At 44.0% G+C, this 22438-nt stretch overlaps 1 protein-coding gene across 3 annotated transcripts in view; it reads left to right on the plus strand.

Annotated features, from left to right (window-relative positions):
• LOC132822232 (plexin-A1-like) overlaps window positions 1-22438 on the plus strand; it is a 541551-nt gene that overhangs the window by 44591 nt on the left and 474522 nt on the right. Inside the window, exon 1 of one of the 3 annotated variants that reach the window (XM_060835338.1) lies at window positions 15675-15744. The exons of the other annotated variants lie outside the window; for them this stretch is intronic. The gene's annotated coding sequence lies outside the window, so the exon portion shown is untranslated. Of the gene's footprint in view, window positions 1-15674; window positions 15745-22438 lie in introns of those variants that run through there. 3 annotated transcript variants of the gene reach the window in all.

Below are 22438 nucleotides of genomic sequence, written 5' to 3' on the forward strand. Positions count from 1 at the left end.
GACAACAGCTTCACTTCACTTGAAGGTCGCCACTGCCATGTTACCTAGCCAGGTAATGAAACGTCTGGATATCAAACCTACCAGCTCAGCGAGCAAACCTACACCCTGAAAGGTTTATTGTTATTTTAAGACTGCCAAACACACCATCGCTCGGGTGATAGGTTGTACCAGGATGGCCTGAGGAAGTGGAGAGTGAGTGTATTCAGAGTCTATCAGCCAAACTTCCCCTATTCCCCTCAACTCCCATCGCCTCTGCTCCCACAAAACAGGCTGGCACAGACTACAAACACAGTTGGCATGGAATAGTCCAGTGTGTGCTATAAGTAGGATGTTGTGAAAGGGTACAGAAAATATTTTGAAGGATGTTGCCAGGGTTGGAGGATTTGAACTATAGAGAGAGGCTGGGGCTGTTTTCCCTGGAGCGTCAGAGGCTGAGGGGGTCACCTTATAGAGGTTTATAAAATCACGAGAGGCATGGATAGGGTAAATAGACAAAGTCTTTTCCCAGGAAAACTAGGGGGCATAGGTTTCAGGTGAGAGGGGAAAGATTTAAAAGAGACCTAAAGGGCAACTTTTTCACGCAGAGGGTGGTGTGTGTATAGAATGAGCTGCCAGCTGAAGTGGTGGAGGCTGGCATAATTACAACATTTAAAATGCGTGTGAATGGGTATATGAATAGGAAAGGTTTAAAGGGATATGGGCCAAATGCTGGCAAATGAGACAGGATTAAATTAGCTTATTTGATCGGCACAGACAAATTGAACCGAAGGGTCTGTTTCTGTGCTCTATGATTCTAACATTGTCACTGCACTCAGCCTGAATATTCATGTGAAGTTTCTCAAAACCTCTCTGCAATGAAAACCCAGAATAAATAAGTGTTTCTTTTTTTAAAAAAATAAACTGAGATTTTTTTCCTTCCAAAGGGAAGGCCACACCTCCACCAATCTGGTCATCCATTCTTGGGCAGCCATATCTCAGTCACTTCATCACCTTCCAAAATCTCCTTCCTTGTACCTTGACACTTGGGTTTTTGCGATGTGCAGTGAGAATGCACGGAAATTGTGTTCGGTGCTGTCCTCAAATGTTCACACATTTGGCATTCATCAGGGCCCAGGAATCTGGGCCTGGGTCTGTCGGGAGTTTGTATGTGGGGCTGGGGTCACTGTGCTCTGGTAGGGGATCAGGGCCTAGGCAGGAAGCAGTACCCTGGGCCTGCGATTTCTGCTTCTGCTGAAACCTTATTGGCGATGAACCCTTTACAATATCCAATGCATTCAGCCATTTTTTAATATCGCATGGAGTGAGTTGAATTGGCTGCAGACTGGATCTGTGATTCGGGGAATCTCTGCGTCTCTCGACACTCGACAGGCAGGTAGTACTGAGGAAGCGGGGGGGCTACAGAAGGATCTAGACAGTTTGGGAGAGTGGTCCAGGAAATGGCTGATGGAATTCAACGTGAGCAAATGCGAGGTCTTGCACTTTGGTAAAAAGAATACAAGCATGGACTACTTTCTAAACGATGAGAAAATTCGTAAAGCCAAAATACAAAGGGATCTGGGAGTGCTAGTCGAGGATTCTCTAAAGGTAAACATGCAGGTTGAGTCAGTGATTAAGAAAGCGAATGCAATGTTGTCATTTATCTCGGAAGAGGGTTGGAATACAAAAGCACCATTGTGCTACTGAGACTTTATAAAGCTCTGGTTAGGCCCCATTTGGAGTACTGTGTCCAGTTTTGGTCAGGAAGGACATACTGGCACTGGAGCGTGTCCAGCGGAGATTCACACAGATGATCCCTGGAATGGTAGGTCTAACATACGAGAAACAGCTGAGGATCCTGGGATTGTATTCATTGGAGTTTAGAAGATTAAGGGGAGATCTAATAGAAACTTACAAGATAATACATGGCTTGGAAAGGGTGGACGCTAGGAAATTGTTTCCGTTAGGCGAGGAGACTAGGACCCGTGGACACAGCCTTAGAATTAGAGGGGGTCAATTCAGAACAGAAATGCGGAGACATTTCTTCAGCCAGAGAGTGGTGGGCCTGTGGAATTCATTGCCACAGAGTGCAGTGGAGGCCGGGACGCTAATTGTCTTCAAGGCAGAGATTGATAAATTCTTGATGTCACAAGGAATTAAGGGCTACGGGGAGAATATGGGTAAGTGGAGTTGAAATGCCCATCAGTCATGATTGAATGGTGGAGTGGACTCGATGGGCCGAATGGCCTTACTTCCACTCCTGTGTCTTATGGTCTTGTGGTCTTATCTCTGGCTAAAGATTTTTGTGAATATTTGAGTCTTGTGTTTTGGCAGTGTGGTACTGGGCTCTTTCACCATTGTGTTGGTAGATGCTCCTTGAACTGGCTTTTCCCCTTCAGTCAGAGTCGTAGAATCATAGAGATGTGCTGCACATGAAAATGGCGCTTAGATCCATCGTGTCTGCCCCAGTCAAAAACACTCCCCTAACTGTTCTAATCTCATTTTCCAACACTTGGCCCAATCACAGCCTTGGCATCGCAAGTGCTCATCTACATATTTCCTTCAATGTTATCAATGTTTCTGCCTTCCCCACCCTTACAGATTCCCACCACCCAGAAAGCACCAGCTTTCATGACTGGACATGGATCTGACCAGTTGGCTGTGGGATTGTCTTTCACATGTTGCTTTCACTGTTTCGCGAACCTGACCTGTAGCTTCAACAGTTTGACAGCTCAGTTTAAGATGGACATGGTGTTCCTCCTCTGTACAGCTCATTCAACACTGATTTTCGAAATGTGCTTTGTTTCCACCCAATAATTCATTTTTGGAACTCCACAACTGTCAATCACACAGCCCTTTTTACTGAGGAGAGAAAATAAACATCCCAATGCCCTTTACAGAGCCAATCGATCAAGTCAAATTGGATGGTAAGCCAAGAGGTTGAATAGATGTTGAAAATATTGGCCAAAATCTTTCTTCATGAGTGACATTGTCTAGACCAGCATTTATTGTCCATCCCTAATTACCCCAGAGAGCTGATAAGAATCACGGACGTTGCTGAAGGTCTGGAGTCACGTGTAGATCAGACCAGGCAAGGATGGCAGATTGAAAACAAAATCAGGAATTGCTGGAAAAGCTCAGCATGTTTGTCAGCATCTGTAGAGAGAAAGCAGAGTTAACAGTTCGGGTGTGGTGACCCTTCCTAGAAGGATGTTAGTGAATAGCGAAATTGTTATTTGCATGATCATCATTAGATTAACTCCAGAGCTTTCCTAAGATGTGCAGGTCAGGTGAATTGGCCATGCTAAGTTGCCCATAGTGTTAGGTGCATTAGTTAGAGGGAAATGGGTCTGGGTGGGTTACTCTTTGGAGGGTCGGTGTGGACTTGTTGGGCCAAAGGGCCTGTTTCTGCACTGTTGGGAATCTAATCTAATCTATTGACTCCAAATTGCACGATGTACCATGTTGGGATTTGAACACTTGACCCTAGAGCGTTATTTTGAATGAATGAGTCCGGTGACGTTACTGTTATGGCATTGCCTCCCAAGAGTGTAAGGTGTTTTTTTAAGAGAAAAAAACACTGAGAGCGTTCAGAAGTGAATCCCGGGGTTAGAGCCCAGAGAGCTGAAGGCACAGCTGTCAGTCAATGGCGGGATTAAAACTGGAGGATGGATAAAAGGACCTCACTCTGAGAAATGCAGAGATCTGGAAACATGATAGGGGTGGAGGAGGTGAGAGTGTAAATGTTTATTGTGAAAATAGCATTTGTGTTTTCCTGTTTCTAGTGAATCTGTCAGAATCTCAACCCACGACATCAGTTGATTTCCTTTTTATTAAGTACACTGTTGCAGCACTGACAATAAATCATTTAAAGAACACTTGACTTGTGTAAACTAGAGCACAGGCATTTAGAGTGTGCTTGTGAGTTAATGACAGATCCATTAGTGAAGGCCCCCTCGTTTGGTTGACATTTATGTCATAGAAAAGCCACAAGCACCTATCAATTAAGTCCTAATGTGGTTGAACCTTTGGCACTGTGTTTTCTCACAGTCCAGGCTTTTTCTCTCCAATGGCACATAATGTTCTTTCTAACGTTAGGGTGCAACAGAACAGAAAGTGGAAGTCCTTTGCAATGCTAACTGTTGACAAGAGATTGGGATGTGACAAAATCGTTCGACAACAACTCTGGGCATTTTGCTCGAGATTTTATCTGACAAGAGGGGCAAAGCTGATACAGGCTGAGGTGGAGTTAAATTGAGCGATTCACTAATCTCCCCAGGAAGAAGACAACTCCTGCTCTGACTGTGGTCCTGCGTAACAATGTGTTTGAATCTTGGCTGTGAAATAACCTTCTATCGAGAGGAATAGCCAATAAACGTCAGTCTGACCCAGTATACTGGCTGCAGAGGATTGGACTTTACTGCAAGGAGATCAAGTTAGGAGATTAAGAGACTCTTGCTACTGTTATGTTGGGTTTTGATGAGACCACACCTGGAGTATTGTGTGCAGTTTTGGTCTCCGTACCTGAGGAAGGATGTTCTGGCGTTGGAGGGAGTGCAACAAAGATTTTCCGGACTGATTCCTGGAATGGCAGGACTAATTTATAAAGACAGGCTGGATCAGTTGGAACCAGTTTAGCAGGATGGAAAGGCTGCATTGAAACCTGTAAAATTCTAACAGGACTAGGTAGGGGGGTAAACCGAGTAAGGACATTCCTGATGACCAATGAGTCCAGAACTAGGGGTCACATTTAGGACCGAGCTGAACAGAAATATCTTCACCCAGAGAGTGGAGAGCCTGTGGAATCCTCTGCCACAGAAAACGGTTGAGACCAAAGCATTGAATGTTTTAAAGAAGGAGTTAAGTATAGTTCTTAGAGCTAAAAGGATCAAAAGAGTGATGGAGAAAGTGGGAATAGGGAACTGTGTTGTGTGATATGTTGTGGTGGCCTAATAGTATTATTGCTGTGCTGTTAATCCAGCAACCCAAGATATGCTCTGGGGACCTGAGTTCAATTCCCACTGCAGCAGATGGTAGAATTTGAAGTCAATAACAAGTCTGGAATTAAGAGTCTAATGTTAACCAGGAAACCATTGTCAATTGTTGGAAAAACCCATTTGGGTCACTAATGTCCATGAGAGAAGGAAACTGCTATCCTTACCTGGTCTGGCCTGCATCTGACTCCAGACGCACAGCAATGTGGTCGACTCTTAAATGCCCTCAGGACAATTAGGCATGGGCAATAAATGCTGGCCTTTCCAGTGATCCCCACAGCTCATGAATCAGGGCTGAATGGCCTACTTCTGCTCCTATTTTCTATGTTTCTAAGAAGAATGTACTTCCATTGGCAACTGTCTCGTGAAAATTGATGGGATTGTTGAGTGTTGTCCTGAAGATACATTGAGTAAATTGGGTTTATTTATTGTGGGGTTTAAAAAAGTGGGAGATGATCCCATTGAACCAGCAGGGTTTGGGGTGGGGTTCCTTGGTGGTGGGGTGGCCTTGACTAGGTTGACCTGGAGATGGTTCTCCTGAAGAGGGGAAAATCTAGCTCACAGCAGCACGATGAGGGACCAATCATTGAGGATGGAGGTGAAAAGAATGTATTTCACTCAAAGGGTTATGGATGATTGGTATTCGGAGATGGAGAGTTGTGGATGCTCCATTACAAATTATACTTCATATTGAAAGAGAGATGGATTTTCACTCTTTGCAGGGAATTGAAGGATATGGAGAGTGGGAGAGATAGTGAGGTTGAAGCCCAAGCTCGACCAAGATAGCGTTGAGGATGGTGGAGCAGGTTTGAGGGGCCGAATGGGTTGACATTGCTTCCTTGGCTTCTTAAGTGAAATTCACTTCTCACCAGAAAGGGTCGATTTGGGTGGTGGTTGGTGGGGAATCTGTTGGAGCTTTGGGTTGGAATCACTGAAGGGGGTCGGAGTTGGAGGAACAGCATGTTCTGTGGGTGGGGGAGTGAGGAGGCTGTTGAACTGCAGGAGGCTGCACTGATGAGGACAGCGCCAATTCAGGAACACTGGCTATGAATTGGAGTAGTCTGGGGAAACAGCAAGGGCTGGTCCTGCTTTTGGCTTTCCAGTGGCTGGCACAGACGTAAGGGGCCGAAAGTCCTCACTCTGTGCTTGTACAATTCTTCCTGAAAGTCTGCTGTACTCACTGTAGGGAAAGTGCAGTTCTAAGTACAAGTCTTTATATTATGTGACCGCAGTCCCGAAAGTGCAGCAGTGTATTATTCTGTGGGTAGAAATATGAATCACTTGGCCTGTGTGTCACCTGTTTGGAGTCTCCAGTTAGTTTTGTTGCAGTTTTTAGAGATAAGAACCACCTTCTGCCTCCCTCATGCTTGTAACGTGTTACCACAAATTGCATAGCAAAGTGTTCCTGGAATGTAATCGATGTTTTGATGTGCGTTTCCCTTCCTTCAGCAACACAATATTATCAAAAGCCACCTTCCTCAGCTTACATTGACAACTGAGAAGCCTGATTTTGGTGGTGTGCTGTCATTTTTGTCCCTTGTTGTGGGTCAGTCAGAGGATGGTTAAGAAGGTGTTTAGCACGCTTCCTGTCATTGCTCAGACCTTCGAGTACAGGACGTCATGTTAAGGTTGTACAGGATGTTGGAAAGACCACTTTTGGAGACCTGTATATAGTTCTGGTCGAGATTAGAGTGGTGCAGGAAAATCAACGTTTCGGGTAAAGGCCCTTCATCAGGAATGAGCTGAAGGGTTCCTGCCCGAAACGTCGATTTTCCTGCTCCTCGACCTGCTGTGCTTTTCCAGCACCGCTCTAATCTTGACTCTGATCTCCAGCATCTGCAGTCCTCACTTTCACCCTTTCGCATAGTTCTGGTCGCCCTGCTATAGGAATGATCTTATTAATTTGGAGAGGCTTCACCAGGATGTTGTTGGGCCTGGAGGGTTTGAGTTATAAGGAGAAGCTGTGACATTTTTCACTGGAGTGTAGGGGGTTGAAGGGTGAACTTATAGAGGTTTATAAAGTCATAAGGGGCACAGATAGGGTGAATAGCCAAGGTCTTTTCCTTAATGTAGGGAAGTTCCAAACATAGGGACATATTTTAAGATGAGAGGAGAACGGACCCTTTAAATCTGAGGGGCAACTTCTTCACACTAGGGAAGATCGTCTGTGGAATGAGGTGCCAAAAGGAAGAACAGAGTAGGTAAAAGACAATTGGATAGCAAATGTTTAGAGGGATATGGGTCAAACACAAGCAAATGTGATTAGTTTAGTTTGGACGCTTGGGATGAAGGGTGTGTTTCTGTTCTGTATGACTCTGTGACTGTAATGTAGTGGTCTGTTTGCATATTCCCAGCAGTGCATGTCGCCTGATAATCTCATGGTTGCTCTTTGCAATGATGTTTGTTCACTTGGGCCCTCTGCGACAGTTTGAGGGGTAAAACCCTCACCTCAACATCGATATGTTGCAGGTTCAGGTGCTCCTGTCTCAATGTGATCACAGCTGATGTTCCCTGTGCGAGTGCCAAGGGTGTTTTGTTTTTATTCATTCACAGGATGTGGGCATCGCAGAGCAAGCCAGTATTAATTACCCATCCCTAATTACCCAGAGGATAGTCAAGAGTCAACCTCATTGCTGTGGGTCTGGAGTCACATGTAGGCCAGACTGGGTAAGGATAGCAGTTTCCTTCCCTAAAAAACATAAGAACTAGGAACAGGAGTAGGCTGTCTGGTCCTTTAGCCTGCTCCTCCATTCGATAAGATCATGGACTCAACTCCACTTCCCGCCCTCTCACCGTAACCCTTAATTCCTTCATTGTTCAAAAATATCTATCTTTAGAATAGGATAGAATCTTTAGATAGGAAAAGTGAGCCAGATGGGGTTTTCCAACAATCAATTCACAGTCATCATTTGATTCTTAATTTCAGACTTTGTATTGAATTCGAAGTCCACCATCTGCCATGGTGGCATTCAAACCTGGATCTCCAGAACTTTACCCAGCTCTCTGGATTAGTAGCCCAGTAATAATACTGACTAGGCCATTGACTCCCTTATGTATGCTGCACTATCATAGTTGCATCATCTGAATGAGAAGTTTGAGGTCCTTGTTGGTTCCTACTGTTGGAGAATGGACTCCTGACCAATACTCCTGAATCGACACCTGGAATCAGATCTGTGACTGCATCTGGAGTATGGTGCTCACTACTGGGCACCATACTTACAGAAGAAAGCTGCTATGTTAGCCGAGAATGTTTACTAGACTAATACCTGAAGCTTACGACTGTATCCTCTGGAGTTTAGAAGAATCGGAGGTGACTTAATTGAAGCATATAACATCCCAAGGGGACTTAACCAAACAGATGTGGAAAAGGATGTTTCCTGTTGTGGGAGAATTTAGACTAGGGGTCATCATTTAAATATAAAGGGTTCGTCAATTTAAGACAGAAATGAGGAAATACTTATTTATCTCAGAGGATTGAGAGTCTTTGTAATTGCTTCCTCAAAAGGCAATAATGCAGGGATTTGTAAATATATTTAAGGCAGATGTAGATAGACTCTTGGTTACCCAGGGGATGAAAGATTATTGTGGATAATCAGGAAGGTGGAATTGAGGTTAAAAATCAGATCAGCCTTGATCTTGTCAAGTGATGGGATAGGTTCAAAGGGCTGAGTGGCCTACTCTAGTTCCTTGTTCATATGTTTCTGCTGTTTGTGACCCCTTGCTGTGTTCAAATTGGTTGCTGAATTTTTGTGCCCGCATTTGACAAGTCTTGAAGTCCTTTGGGATATCCTGAGATGGTGAGAAGTGTGATTTAAATAAAGGTAGTTTTGATTTATTTCAAAGAAACAACAGCAGTCGAGCAGGATTCACCCTGCAGTGAAAAGCTCAGTAATGGCTGACAGAGAAATTGATGTGTACAATAGGCAATATCATTCAAAATAAAGCAAATCAACAAATTGCCATTTGGAAGTGTTGAGTAAATTAGCTTCAGTTACTGTCGTGATAAAGCGGGGAAAAATGTCATATTAACAATGAGAAATCTGTTTCTTTTTTTTTGTGTGGTGCTCACTGAAAATGCTATTCAGCCCTGAGAATCTGATAGCTCCTCCCTGGACCCTTCATACAAACTAAGACTTTCTCAGCTGCAAATAACCCCTTCTGGGTTGAAACCAAATGTGGTCGGAAACTTTTAACACTAAATTCTTCCCATTGAGTTAACCTGTTTCTTACAGTTCTAAACCATTTTCTTTCTTCAGGAGCAATTGTTTTATATGCGCAGCTTAAACTAAAATCTCTGTAAAACTGCCAAACTGAACCAGTTATCAGTTTTTCTCTGAATGACAAGAAAAACAAAAAAAATCAATCTCTGATCTTCTCATCTTAGCTTAATGCACAACAGTTTGCTATAAAATCTCCCAATAGAAACAAAACCTTATTCACCAGGAATATGCAGTCTCATAATGTTTTATTTTTTAAAAAAATCACCATGGCTACACAATGCTTGAAAATTAATCATTGAACCCCTTCAGACACCCTGACCAAAAACACATGCTAAACTCTAAAATAATTGAGCTTAAAATATGCATAAATCACACACAATACATCAAGTTGTTACAGGGAGTTGACAATCAAGTGATGGTCTCAATTGAGTGATAGAACAAACTTGACAGGCTAAAGGACCTCCTACTGTTCATTTTTTTTTAGGTTTTCAGTACTACTGCCTCCATGACAGTCCCCAAAACTATTTTTTATATTTGACAATTTGGTCCATGTTTGGTCCAGTTTGCTCTTCAGTTTGTCATTAAGTAGATTGCTTTGAGTTTGATTACATTGGAGATGAGTGTTATGTCAGGGAGTAGAGTGTAGTCTTGCTGCCTGATATATCACCAGTAATTGGCTTTTGATACTGATGACTCTCAGAATGGGATCACTACTGAATTGAAGATCTCAACCCAGCGTTGCAAACATTATTTTTGATTGGTTAGGAGCAATGAGCTCAAATATTGTTAACAAAGAAGAGGCATGCTGTTGAAGATTTTCATCTTGAATTCATCAGGATACAATCGCAAGAATAGCAAATCTCAAAGGCAACAATGATCTATATTCATGAAAACAGGGTGCTGATTAGTTTGCAAGTAGATTCTGATTGGTAGAGGTGTTGCTGCTATGGAGAATTCACTTTTTTTGTCTAATTTTAACGAGTATGTGTCAGTTGTGATTAAATCTGAGGAAGGATTTAAAAAATTGATACAGGACATCCTCAAATTTTGAATCGGATTTTAAAAGTTGTCCAGTTATATTCTTAAATTTTCTTTTCAGGTTTCAGACATTTTTTTTCTCTGATTTCTGCTCAAGGGGACAGAAGGTTGGAGGATCAGCCATGATCGCGTAGAATGATGAAGCAGGGCTGAATGGTCTCCTTCCAAGTCATATGTCCATAGTGGGGGGAGAGATCATTGAATGTAGAAACTGCGTTGTGTTATTGCATGGGAACACGTGGACTTTGTGCCAAGCAGGTGCAATCACCTCTGTGTTCCTTGTACAATGTGTGTAACAATTCCTAGCATACGTATATTGGGGCTGTAAATGGAGGGAAGCTGTGAAAATATTGACATGGGACCTAATTTTGAATTTGGTTGTCAAATGTGGATGAGGATAGAAAGAGCGAGGGATCATGGTACAACCCAACTCCTTAGGCACTAGATGTGTCTCAATGAGTCATACTCTTGTCTCTAAGTCAAAAGGCTATGGGATGTTTTCCTTGTGGAGGGTGAGGAGGCTGGAAGAATCATTGGTAGTGTTAAAAACCCATCTGGTTCACTAATGTCCAATAGAGAAGGAACCTGCTGTCCTTACCTCATCTGGATTATATGCAACTCTAGTCATAGAGCAATAAAATGCAGAAAATGTCCATCAGCCCATCGAGTCTGCATGACAATAACTCTCACTAAAGGAGCACTAATCCCAATTTCCAGTCCTATAATCCTTACCCACAGAAATCTGAGTAACCCTTAATTGCCCTCTGCTGAGTGATACACTTATTTCAATGTCACTGAGTTGGTAAAGCAGTATCCCAGGCTAATCAGAGAATCCCTACAGTGTGGAAGCAGGCCTATCGAATCCACACCGACCCTCTGAAGTCCATCTCACCCAGATCCAACGCCCCCACCCTACGACTGTAATCCTGCATTTCCCATGGCTAACCCAACTAGCCTGCATATCCCTGGACACTGGGGCAATTTCCCATGGCCAATCCACTCTAACCTGCATATCTTTGGACTATGGGAGGAAACCCATACAGATATGGGGAGAGCATGCAACCTCCTCACAGACAGTTGCCCGAGGTTGGAATTGAACCCTGGTCCCTGGCGCTATGAGGCAGTAGTGCTAATCATGTGCTCTGGGGACATGAGTTTGAATATCATTATGGCTGGTGGTGAAATTGTAATTCTTTAAAACAAGGATTGTGAAACCAACGTCGATTGTTTTGAAAACCATCTGGTTCACCAATGTCTTTAGGGAAGGAAATCTGTCCTCACTCCTTGGCCTGATTTACATGGGACTCCAGACCCACAGCAAACTGATTGGCCCTCACTGTCCTCTGCAATGGTTGAGTAAGCCACATCATTCAAGGGCAGTTAGGGATGGTCAACAAATGTCAGGCCTTTCCAGTGACACCCACATCCCATGAAAGAACAAAATAGAAACCTTGCAACGCACAAATTGTTGACTGCTTTGCTGTATATTTTTTATTCATTCACAGTATGACACTGGCTAGACCAGCATTTATTGCCCATCCCTAATTACCCACAGGGCAATTAAAAGCCAACTACATTGCTGTGGGTCTGGAGTCACATGTAGGCCAGCCAGGTAAGGATGGCAGCTTCCTACCCTAAAGGGCATTAGTGACCCAGATGGGTTTTCCTGATAATCAACAATAGATTCATAGTCAACATTAGACTCTTAATTCCAGATTATTTTTTTGAAATGGCTACAACACATGTTGGCTTTGGGACATTCTGCGGCAATGAAAAGTGCTACGTAAGTGCACACGTGTCTTGCTTGTGATTGGATGAGTTCTGAGTTTGTGTAATATGTTCCTAACCAGGGCGACATTAGATAGTCGGTGGTTCAGTAGAGATGAGCTAGTGTCTGATGGACTGTCACAGAAGCAAGGTAAAGATTCAGCGACCAGCATTGCCTGCAGCGCTGATTCGAGTAAGTGAGAAACATGCTGTACACCTTGTTTCAGAGTGCAACATCTGAGTGTGCTGAGGGATTCAAGAATCTGTCTGGAAAGAGTTTGGAATGCGGGGCTGTCCATGAGCCAGTTTTCATGTTGCAGTGGGTTTGTTTGTGTGTGTGTGTGAGAGAGAGAGAGGGAGAGAAAGAGAGAGCAAGTGAGTGTGTGTGAGAGTGTGAGCATGTGAATGAGTGCGTATGAGAATGTGGATGTATGAGTGACTGTATGTGTGAGCGACTGTGTGTGACTGAGTGCGTGTGTGAGAATATGAATGTGTGAGTGATTTTGTGTTTGTATGTGTGTATGTGTATGTGTATGTGTGCGTGTGATTGTGTGTGTCTGTCTGCATGGGTAAGGGTGTGTGTGTCTGTTTTCTCTGAGTCTGTATGTGTGTGGTTCCAGCTCCATCAAAGAGGCAAGTGTTTGGCATGTACCTTGGATCCTTGATTAGAGAATCCAAACCCAACATAAACATCCTCCTCTTCACCTCTTGTGGAGTGGGGAAGCCTTTGGAGATGCTGGGAAAACGTGGGCTGGATTCTTTTCCATCTGTTAGTGAGCACTTGGTGGCTTTGAAGTGGGGAAGCTATCCCAGTGATGCAATGGTTGGCCCCTGCAGAGCCAAACACCACTTGAGTCTGGCTGTTTGTTTGTAGCACTCAGCACTGAGCCAGGAAGTTCTGTATCTGAGTTCCACATTGGAAAGTTAAACACACAATGCAGAATGGTGCTACCTGACAGGGAGTACTGCCATCAGAGGTGATAGATTTTTGTTCAGTTGAAGTGTTAAACTCAGGGATCTCTGCTCAGGATTGTCTGAACCCATGGCACTACTGCGAATGAGGATATTTCTCCCTAATAACCCATCCAAACTTCAATCAGCACCACGAAAAACTTTTAACTGGTCATGCTCCCATTGGCTTTTTTGTGGGATCTTGCTGTACCATGCTTCCTGTCATCTTAAAGTGATCAAGGTGGTGAAATAAACAGAATTAGCATCAGTGTTGCCTTTCACTGCAACATATTCCATCAATTATTACAAAGGGAACTTCATAAATTTTGATTAAGTCTGTGTGGTATTATCACTTAACTATTAATCCAGAGACTTGGGTAATGTTCTGGGAGACCTGGCTTTGAATCCTGCCACGACAGATGGTGGAAGTCGAGTTCAACAAAAATGAGGAATTAAGAGTCTAATGATGACTGTGAACCATTGTCAATTGTTGGAAAAATCCACCTGGTTCAGTAATGTCCTTTAAGGAAGGAAACTGCCATCCTTACCTGGTCTGGCCTCCATGTGACTCCAGACCCACAGCAATGTGGTTGACTCTTAACTGCCCTCTGGGTAATTAGGGATGGGCAATAAACACTGGCTCTAATCCATTGCTATTAATCGTTTTGAAACATTGAGGTCAGAAAAGGCATTACATGACTGCACGTACACTCGGGAAGAGAGAATATTTGTACTCATCATTGCTATCCCTTTGCTATCTCCAAGTCTTTTGAACTGAAAGTAAATCTCCCTCTACGCTGTCCCCATCAACTGCTCCCCGGACAGAGACAGCATGGGTTTACACACAGAGTAAAGCTCCCTCTACACTGTCCCCCTCAACCACTCCCTGGACAGGGACAGCACAGGGTTAGATACAGACCAATGCTCCCTCTACACTGTCCCCATCAAACACTCCCAGGGCATGGACAGCACAGGGTTAAATACAGAATAAAGCTCCGTCTACACTGTCCCCCATCAAACACTCCCAGGACAGGGACAGCATGGGGTTAGATACAGAGTAAAGCTCCCTCTACATGGTCCCCCATCAAACACTCCCAGGATAGGAACAGCACGGGGTTAGATACAGAGTAAAGCTCACTCTACACTGTCCCCCATCAAACACTCCCAGGACAGGGACAGCATGGGGTTAGATACAGAGTAAAGCTCACTCTACACTGTCCCCCATCAAACACTCCCAGGACAGGGACAGCATGGGGTTAGATACAGAGTAAAGCTCCCTCTACACTGTCCCCCATCACACACTCCCAGGACAGGGACAGCACGGGGTTAGATACAGAGTAAAGCTCACTCTACACTGTCCCCCATCACACACTCCCAGGACAGGGACAGCATGGGGTTAGATACAGAGTAAAACTCACTCTACACTGTCTCCCATCAAACACTCCCAGGACAGGGACAGCACAGGGTTAGATACAGAGTAAAGCTCACTCTACACTGTCACCCCATCAAACACTCGCAAGACAGGGACAGCATGGGGTTAGATACAGACTAAAGCTCCCTCTACACTGTCCCCCCATCAAACACTCCCAGGACAGGGACAGCATGGGGTTAGATACAGAGTAAAGCTCACTCTGCTTTTTTAAGCAACAAGTCACAAAATATTTAAATAGCCCCTGCTGGGGCACTGTAACAAAAACGCAAATTAAATGTCTCATGAAATGTTATGTCATGAAATGGAACTTTATTAAATTAAAGTAATGTTATCCGGGCTGATGATGCAGCCAGTGTCCGTGATTTACACCGCTCTGTAATGTACCAGTGTGCACGGCTTGCTCCCTGACTGGGGATACCTGAGCGTGGACATAACCACAAGTATGGGGCAGACAGTCTGGAACAGTGACCACCCCACACCCTGTCCCCCTACAGCCCGCTGCCATTCTTCACCTTCGAACATGGCAAACCCTTTTTTCCTACAGTCCACAAGTTGCAGGTGATCATTCCCTTCATTGCAAGGGCCTCTCCAGCTTGCCGTAGGTTCTGCAAAGTACAGAACATTCCTGGGATTCTTGGCATTAAGCTCGACGATGTTCCAACATCATTCTCTCCTCACTCCCTTGGCTTCTCCTTCCTCTGTTTCCAGGCTGGCTGGTGTTTCCAATTAAATCAGATTGTCTTTTCCAAAGAGAGAGAGAGAGAGAGAGCGAGAGAGAGAGAGAGAGGGAGAGACCCCTTGTTTTGGAGGTTCACCATGGCAATAAAATCCCCAATCCTTGGCATGAATCACCTTTGTATTCTCCCCAGGGTAGGGATATTAAAACCATAACGTGGGATGCCTAAAATTGCTCTCGTTATTCCCAGTGAGATCAAGTCCGTCAGGTGGGAATGGGATTTCCCTGCTTTTACATTGTGATTTAATGAGCTAAGAATCCCATATGTTTCTTTAACCTGCCTCTATTTGATTGGTCTACTTTTGAAGGCTCCTGAATGATGAAGGCTTGATAATGTTGACCCAGCTGTGATCTTGGACGCCGTTCTCAATCCTGCATTTGCCCCTGTCCCCCTCACTGCTACTCCCTCCCTCATCCTGCCCCAACTCCAGTTTCCCCATAGACACAAGCTCACAGTCTGCACGCTGCTGTTTCCTCCTACCGTCCACCCTGTTTACATCATGTTCCTACATGCAAACTTTCAACATTTCTATCGAAGGAGATCGGGGAATGGGGAAGAAGGAGAGACCTGCATTTCTGTGGTGCCTTTCACGATCTCGGGACATCCCAAAGGGCTTCACAGTCAGCAAAGTACGTCATTACTTGTTGGAATTTCAGCAGCTAATCTGTACACAGCATGATCCCGCGGACACCAATTTGATAATGAGCACCTAATCTGTTTGCGATGTTGTTTGAGAGGAGCTTTGTACTGGCCAGAATTCCAATTCAATTCAGTTGGAAGATGGTAGCCCCAAAGTGGGACAGACATAGTGGGCAGTGGTGCTGCTCCTGGCTCAGTACCCCCTCCCATGACCATAGGGTACAGGAAGAGGGATGTCGAGAATGTAGTGCTGGAAAAGCACAGCAAGTCAGGCAGCATCCGAGGGGCGGGAGAATCGATGTTTCGGGCATAAGCCCTTCATCAGGAATGTCTTACTGCAGTTATTGGTGAGACACCTGGAGTGTTGTGTGCAGTTTTGGTCTCCTTACCTCAGGAAGGATGTTCTTGTTTCAGAGAGAGTGCATGGAAGATTTACCGAATTGATTCCTGGGGTAGCAGGGCTGACAGATGAGGAGTGATTGAGTTGGTTAGGATTGTATTCACTGGGGTTTATACAAATGAGGTCTGTTTTCTTTAGAATTTAGTAGGTCGATCAAAGTCTTTGAGATATTACCAGAAAATGTCAGGGTAGATATAGATAAACTATTTCCAACTGGTTACGGATTGTAGAACTAGAGAGCATAGTCTTAGAATTAGGGCCAGACGGTTCAGGAGAGATGTTAGGAAGCGCTTCAACACACAAAGGATGGTGGACGTTTGGAACTCTCTTCCACAAACTGCAGTGGATGCTGGACCAGCTGAGAATTTTAAATCTGAGATAGTTTTATTTTGTTAAACAAAGGTATTAAGGGATCTGGGCCAAAGGGAAGATCATATTGAGGTTTCCAAGATGATAAAAGGTGTGGATAAAATAGACAGTGAGTGGATGCTACCTCTTGTGGGGCATTCTAGGGTGAGAGGTTATAGTCTTAGGATAAGGGTGTATCAAATTTAAAACAGAGTTGAGGAGAAACTACTTCTCCCAAAGGGTCGTGAATCTGTGGAATTCCCTCCCCCAAAGTGTGGTGGGTGTTGGGACAGTGAGTAAATTTAAGGAGGAGTGGGACAGATGTTTAATTGGTAATGGGTTGGAGGGGTATGGAGAGAAGGCAGGAAAATGGGGGCGAGGAGCATATCAGCCATGATCGAATGGTGGGGCAGACTCGATCGGTCGATTGGTCTAATTCTGCTTCTCTGTCTTATGAGCTTAGGACTAAAGGCAGGTTTATGGAGTTGGTCCACAAATCAGCCTTGTCTCATTGAATGGAGGAACTGGCTCAAGACGTTGAAATAGCCTCCTCCTATTCCCATGTTTCTGCACAGGATCTACATTGGGAGTTAGTCAATAGAAAAGAGTAATCCAGTTTTATATTCTCTATTTCCTTTGATGTTGGCCACCTTATTTATTTACTAACTCCGGAAGACTATCCATCTTAATATCCACGACAATGTCAGTGACTTTTCATTGCCCTCAGCAATGGGCAATAAATGTTGGTTTGGCCAGTGACATCCACAATCCTGTGAATTAATTTTAAAAGTTTAAACTCCTTTGTTTTTTAAGCAGTAAGTGTAAAAAGTAGGCCATTCGGCCCCTTGAGCCTGCTCCACATTTCAATCTGATCATAGCTGATCTGGTTGTGGTCCTAAATACAATTTCCAGCCAGTTCCTGAGAACCATTGATTCCCTGGTTATTCACAAATCTGTGTAATCTCTGTCTTAAGGACCATCAACAACCTTGCCTCCTCCTTCAGAGACTGATGATACTCAATATCCTTAGATGTCATTGGGAGATCCCTGGTTTTTAAATGTTCTGCATCTGTTTCCAGTCTTCACTTGAGACAGAGATGAGGAGGAATTTCTTCTCTCAGAGAGCAGTGAATCTGTGGGATTCTTTACCCCAGAGGGCTGTCGAGGCTGAGTCATTGCGTATATTGAAGGCTGGGAGAGAAAGAGACAGATATTTAATTAGGAAGGGAATTGAGGGTTGTAGGGAAAAGGTAGGAAAGTGGAGGTGAGGATTATCAGATCAGGCATGATCTCATTGAATGGTAGAGCAGAATCAATGGGCTGAATGGCCCATTTCTGCTCCTTACATCTTATGTTCTTTCACAAGGGGAACTAACCTCTCTGATCCTTTCTGTTAAGCTCTGCTGACGATCTTATGTACCTCAATTGGATAGAATCATAGAGATGTACAGCATGGAAACAGACCCTTTGGTCCAACTTGTCCATGCCGACCAGATATCCTAAATTAATCTAATTCCATTTGCCAGCACTTGGCCCATGTCCCTCTAAACCCTTCCTATTCATATACCTATCCAGATGCCTTTGAAATGTTGTCATTGTACCAGCCCCCGCCACTTCCTCTGGCAGCTCATTCCATACACGCACCACCCTCTGCATGAAAAAGTTGCCCCTTAAGCCTCTTTTAAATTTTTCTCATTTCGCTTTAAACCTATTTTGGCTAGCTTTGGGCTCCCCTACCCTGAGAAAACTCAAACTGGGTACTCACTTTGTCAAAACAAAAAAATAAAAGTTCTGCGAGTGCTCAAAATCAGAAACGAAAGCATAAATTGCTGGACTGGCAGCATCTGTGGAGAGAAATCAGAGTTAACGTTTCGGGTTGAGTCACCCTTCCTAAGAAGTTTGTTGCTGCATGAGGGCTGGTTCTGAAGTGAGGACTCTCTCTGGAATGGGTATACCCATAACTGCAAGGTGAATCATGATACCTGTCCCCGTAATGCCAAACCATGGGAGTCACCAGTCTCAACAAGGACAGGACATCGCCCATCTCTAGTTTTCCCCGAGGAGATATTGTTGAGTCACCAAGCGGACATCTGAGTGACTTGCTCAGGTATTTCACAAGGGAACTAAGAACCAACGGCTCTGGGAGTCTGTATTCACGTGTAGGTCAGACCACGTACGGACGGGACAGCAGACTTCCTTCCCTGAGGGCTATTTGTGAATTGCATGAATTTTTCAGACAATCTGGTAGTTTGACCTTTGCTATTACTAAGACTCATTTTCATTCCACATCTATTAAATTTACTGAATTTAAATTCCTCCAGTGGTCACGGTGATATTTTAATTCTAGTCTTGGCTTCAGTCCAATGACCCTTGTGTCGTTGTTCCCTTGTCCAAGTGGACAGGGAGGTGCTGGTGCGTGAGATCCATCTGCAAACCCAGGGCATTTTGCCAAATGGGGAAAAGATGCAAGGATCTTTTAAATTATTGGGTGCCAAGTGGGTGCAAACATGAAATAGAGAGCAAAAGCAATGAAGTTGAAGGTTTACCTGTTAAAGCAGGTGGAGGGCAAAACCTGACTGTGACAGGGTGTGTGTGTTTGCCTGTGAATGCATGTGTGTTTGTCTGAGTGTGTGTGTGTTTGCCTGTGAATATGTGTATGTGTTTGCCTGTCTCTCTGTGTGTGTTTGCTTGTCTGTGTATGTGTTTGTGTGTGTGTGTGTGTGTGTGTGTGCGCGCACATGTGTGCGCTGTCCTTTTAAGACAGTGCAATGCTAGCTCATCAAATCTGTCCTCCTGAACTGTTTCGGCATATTAAAAGGTCATGGACGAGTTATTGAGCGTTCCACTGCTGTTGTATAATCTGTTACTGTATAACAACTAAATCAGCAGTGCAAAAGCAATGAATGTTGGGTCTGTCTTCAGCAAGACAATGGCTTCTCTTCTGTGGAGTCTGTGCCTCTGTGATAGGCCACTGTGGGTCAGAGGAATTTTATTTATTGAGGAACTAATTTTCTACATCACTGGGAGGGGAAGGAAGGGGCTTGCATTTTTTACAGCATCTAATCACATCTCTCCAAGTGTCCCAAAATGAAATGAGTTTGCTCCTGTGAAGCATCTTGGCATGTTTTTGCTACACTGACAGTGTTTTTTTTCAATACATCTCTATATGTACTGGTTTAGGAGCAGCAATTGACCATTCCAACTCTCTAATCTGTTTTCCCATTCTATTACAGATGATCTGGGTCCTGGTATACACACACACAGGTACAGGTACACACATGAGCAGTCACAAGTATACACATGGACACACAGGTACAGGTTTTCATACCGTCACAGGTACACACAATGACACAGTTACAAGTACGCATACAGGTATACACATGAACAGACTCTCAGACACAGTATACGCATGTGGATACACAGGCACACTCAGACATGGGTACACATGTGTACACAGACACTTACATGCACACACACAAACACAAGTACACACACACAGAAACACATATAGATTCAGGTACACGTGGGAACATTTCTACATCAACATCAAAGGAATCCTTCATTGTTGTGAATCTCTGTACCTCTCTATTTTCTCTCTGACCTAATGGATCAGTAAACGTCAGACTGCTTCCGTTAGACAGTAGTCAGAGGTATTTAGCAAGACCAGGAAGAGAATTTGGGAACTTTCATTAACATTAAAGGTTGCTTGGATATGAAAACAAATTCAAACTAAAATTAACAAATGAACCAAAGTGTTATGAAAAGATCTGGAATTAATTACTTGAAAGATTGGTGGAAGCAAATTCGACTTTCAAAAAGATATTGGCTATATACTTAAAAAGGGGAAATGTACAAAGTTATAGGGATAGCCTGGAGAAAATCAGATACTTCTTCCCATTGGATGTGGATGTTAACCATGATAGGATGCAGAGCTGGGCTGAGAGGTGGCAAATGGAGTTTAATGTGGACAAGTGTGAGGTGATACACTTTAGATGGAGTAATCGTAATGCAAAGTACTGGGCTAATGGTAAGATTCTTGGGAGTGCAGATGAGCAGAGAGATCTTGATGTCCATGTACACAGATCCCTGAAATTGCCACCTCGATTGACAGGGTTGTTAAGAAGGCATCCAGTGTTTTGGCCTTTATTAATAGAGGGATTGAGTTCCGGATCCAGGAGGTTATGCTGCAGCTGTACAAAGCTCTGGTACGGCCACACTTGGAGTATTGTGTACAGTTCTGGTCACTGCATTATAAGAAGGATGTGGAAGCTTTGAAAAGGGTGCAGAGGAGTTTTACAAGGATGTTGCCTGGTATAGAAGGAATGTCTTACGAGGAAAGGCTGAGGGCCTTCAGGCTGTTCTCTTTAGAAGAAGGTTGAGAGGTGACTTAATAGAGACATATAAGATAATCAGAGGGTTAGATAGGGTGGACAGGGAGAGCCCTTTTCCAAGTATGGTGACAGCGAGCACGAGGGGTCACAACTTTAAGTTGAGGGGTGATAGATAGAGGACAGATGTCAGAGGTAGTTTCTTTACTCAGAGAGTAGCAAGGGTATGGAATGCTTTGCCTGAAACAGTAGTGGATTCGCCAACTTTACATTTAAGTCGTCATTGAACAAGCAGATGGACGTACATGGGATGGTGTAGGTTAGATGGACTTCAGATTGGTATGACAGGTCGGCGCAACATCGAGGGCCGAAGGGCCTGTACTGCGCTGTAATGTTCTATGCTCTATGATACAGTTGGCTTGGAGTCACATGCAGGCCAAGATTGCAGATTTCCTTCTCTGAAGGACATTGGTCAATCAAGTGGGCTTTTCCTCCAATTAGAATCCAAGAGTCTTAGCAATGTACAGCACAGAAACAGACCCTTTGGACCAACTCAACCATGCCGACCAGAAAGCCTAAACTAATTTGATCCCATTTGCCAGCATTTGGCCCATATCCCTCCAAACCCTTCCTATTCATATACCCATCCAGATGGCTTTTGAAGGTTGTAATTGTACCAGCACCTCTTCTGGCAGCTTATTCCATACCCGCACCATCTGATGGCTTCACAGACACCTCGACTGAGGATTGCTTCCTATTTTCAAATCCAATGAAAGCTGCTCAGGTGGGTCTTGACCCTACATTGCCAGATCATTAACCTGAGTCTCTGGACAACCAGGTTTGAGAAAGAGTCTCCACAGATCCCACTGAGGCTTTTCCGAAAATTTCTGTTTTTCCCCTCTGGATAAGTACATTCCCATTCTACCACCATCTGTTACCATGAATCCTTTCAAAGGGCTGGCACGTGGAGCAAATGACCGCCTTTCTGTGAACAAAGTTTCAGTTTCACAAGGCCAGACCACCCTGGAATTAGATTGGCTGTTCTGGGCCTTGGGAAGGATTTAGTGGGAGCACTGTGTGGGTCCAACGGAATGATAGCTGAACTCTGTGAGGGATAAACTACTAGGAGAGAGGGTTATGTTGCCCTGGAACATTGAAACATAAGGAGTGATCTGACTGACCTGTTCAAGACTTTTCAGTGGAAGAGATGGGGTGGTCAGAGAGAAAGCATTTCCTCTGGGTCGGGGTGGAATGTAAAAATTAGATCATTTGGGGATTGAAACAAAAAAAAACTGCAAAGAATGATAGAAGTTGAAAAGTCTTCTACAAGTTACAAATGATGCTTGAAAAATTAGTCTTCAGACTGAGATTGATGGAATTTATTTGCATATTTTACAATTCCTCTACCTAACAAACAATTAATCCTGAGATTCTCTTGTCAGTTCTGCCCTTCACCAGCTGGTTTTCTGGCATTTATCTGAAGGGTTAATGAGCTTCCGCTTGTTCATCTGAAATCGTTTATAGAATATGCTGTGCAGACAACTTTTGCCTCTTGCTCATATTTTGTAGTGTTTCCTTATTGAGCTTGTGATCATGTTTCATCATAGC

The sequence above is a fragment of the Hemiscyllium ocellatum genome, chromosome 14 (genome assembly GCF_020745735.1).
Source record: "Hemiscyllium ocellatum isolate sHemOce1 chromosome 14, sHemOce1.pat.X.cur, whole genome shotgun sequence".
Taxonomy (NCBI): Eukaryota; Metazoa; Chordata; class Chondrichthyes; order Orectolobiformes; family Hemiscylliidae; genus Hemiscyllium; species Hemiscyllium ocellatum.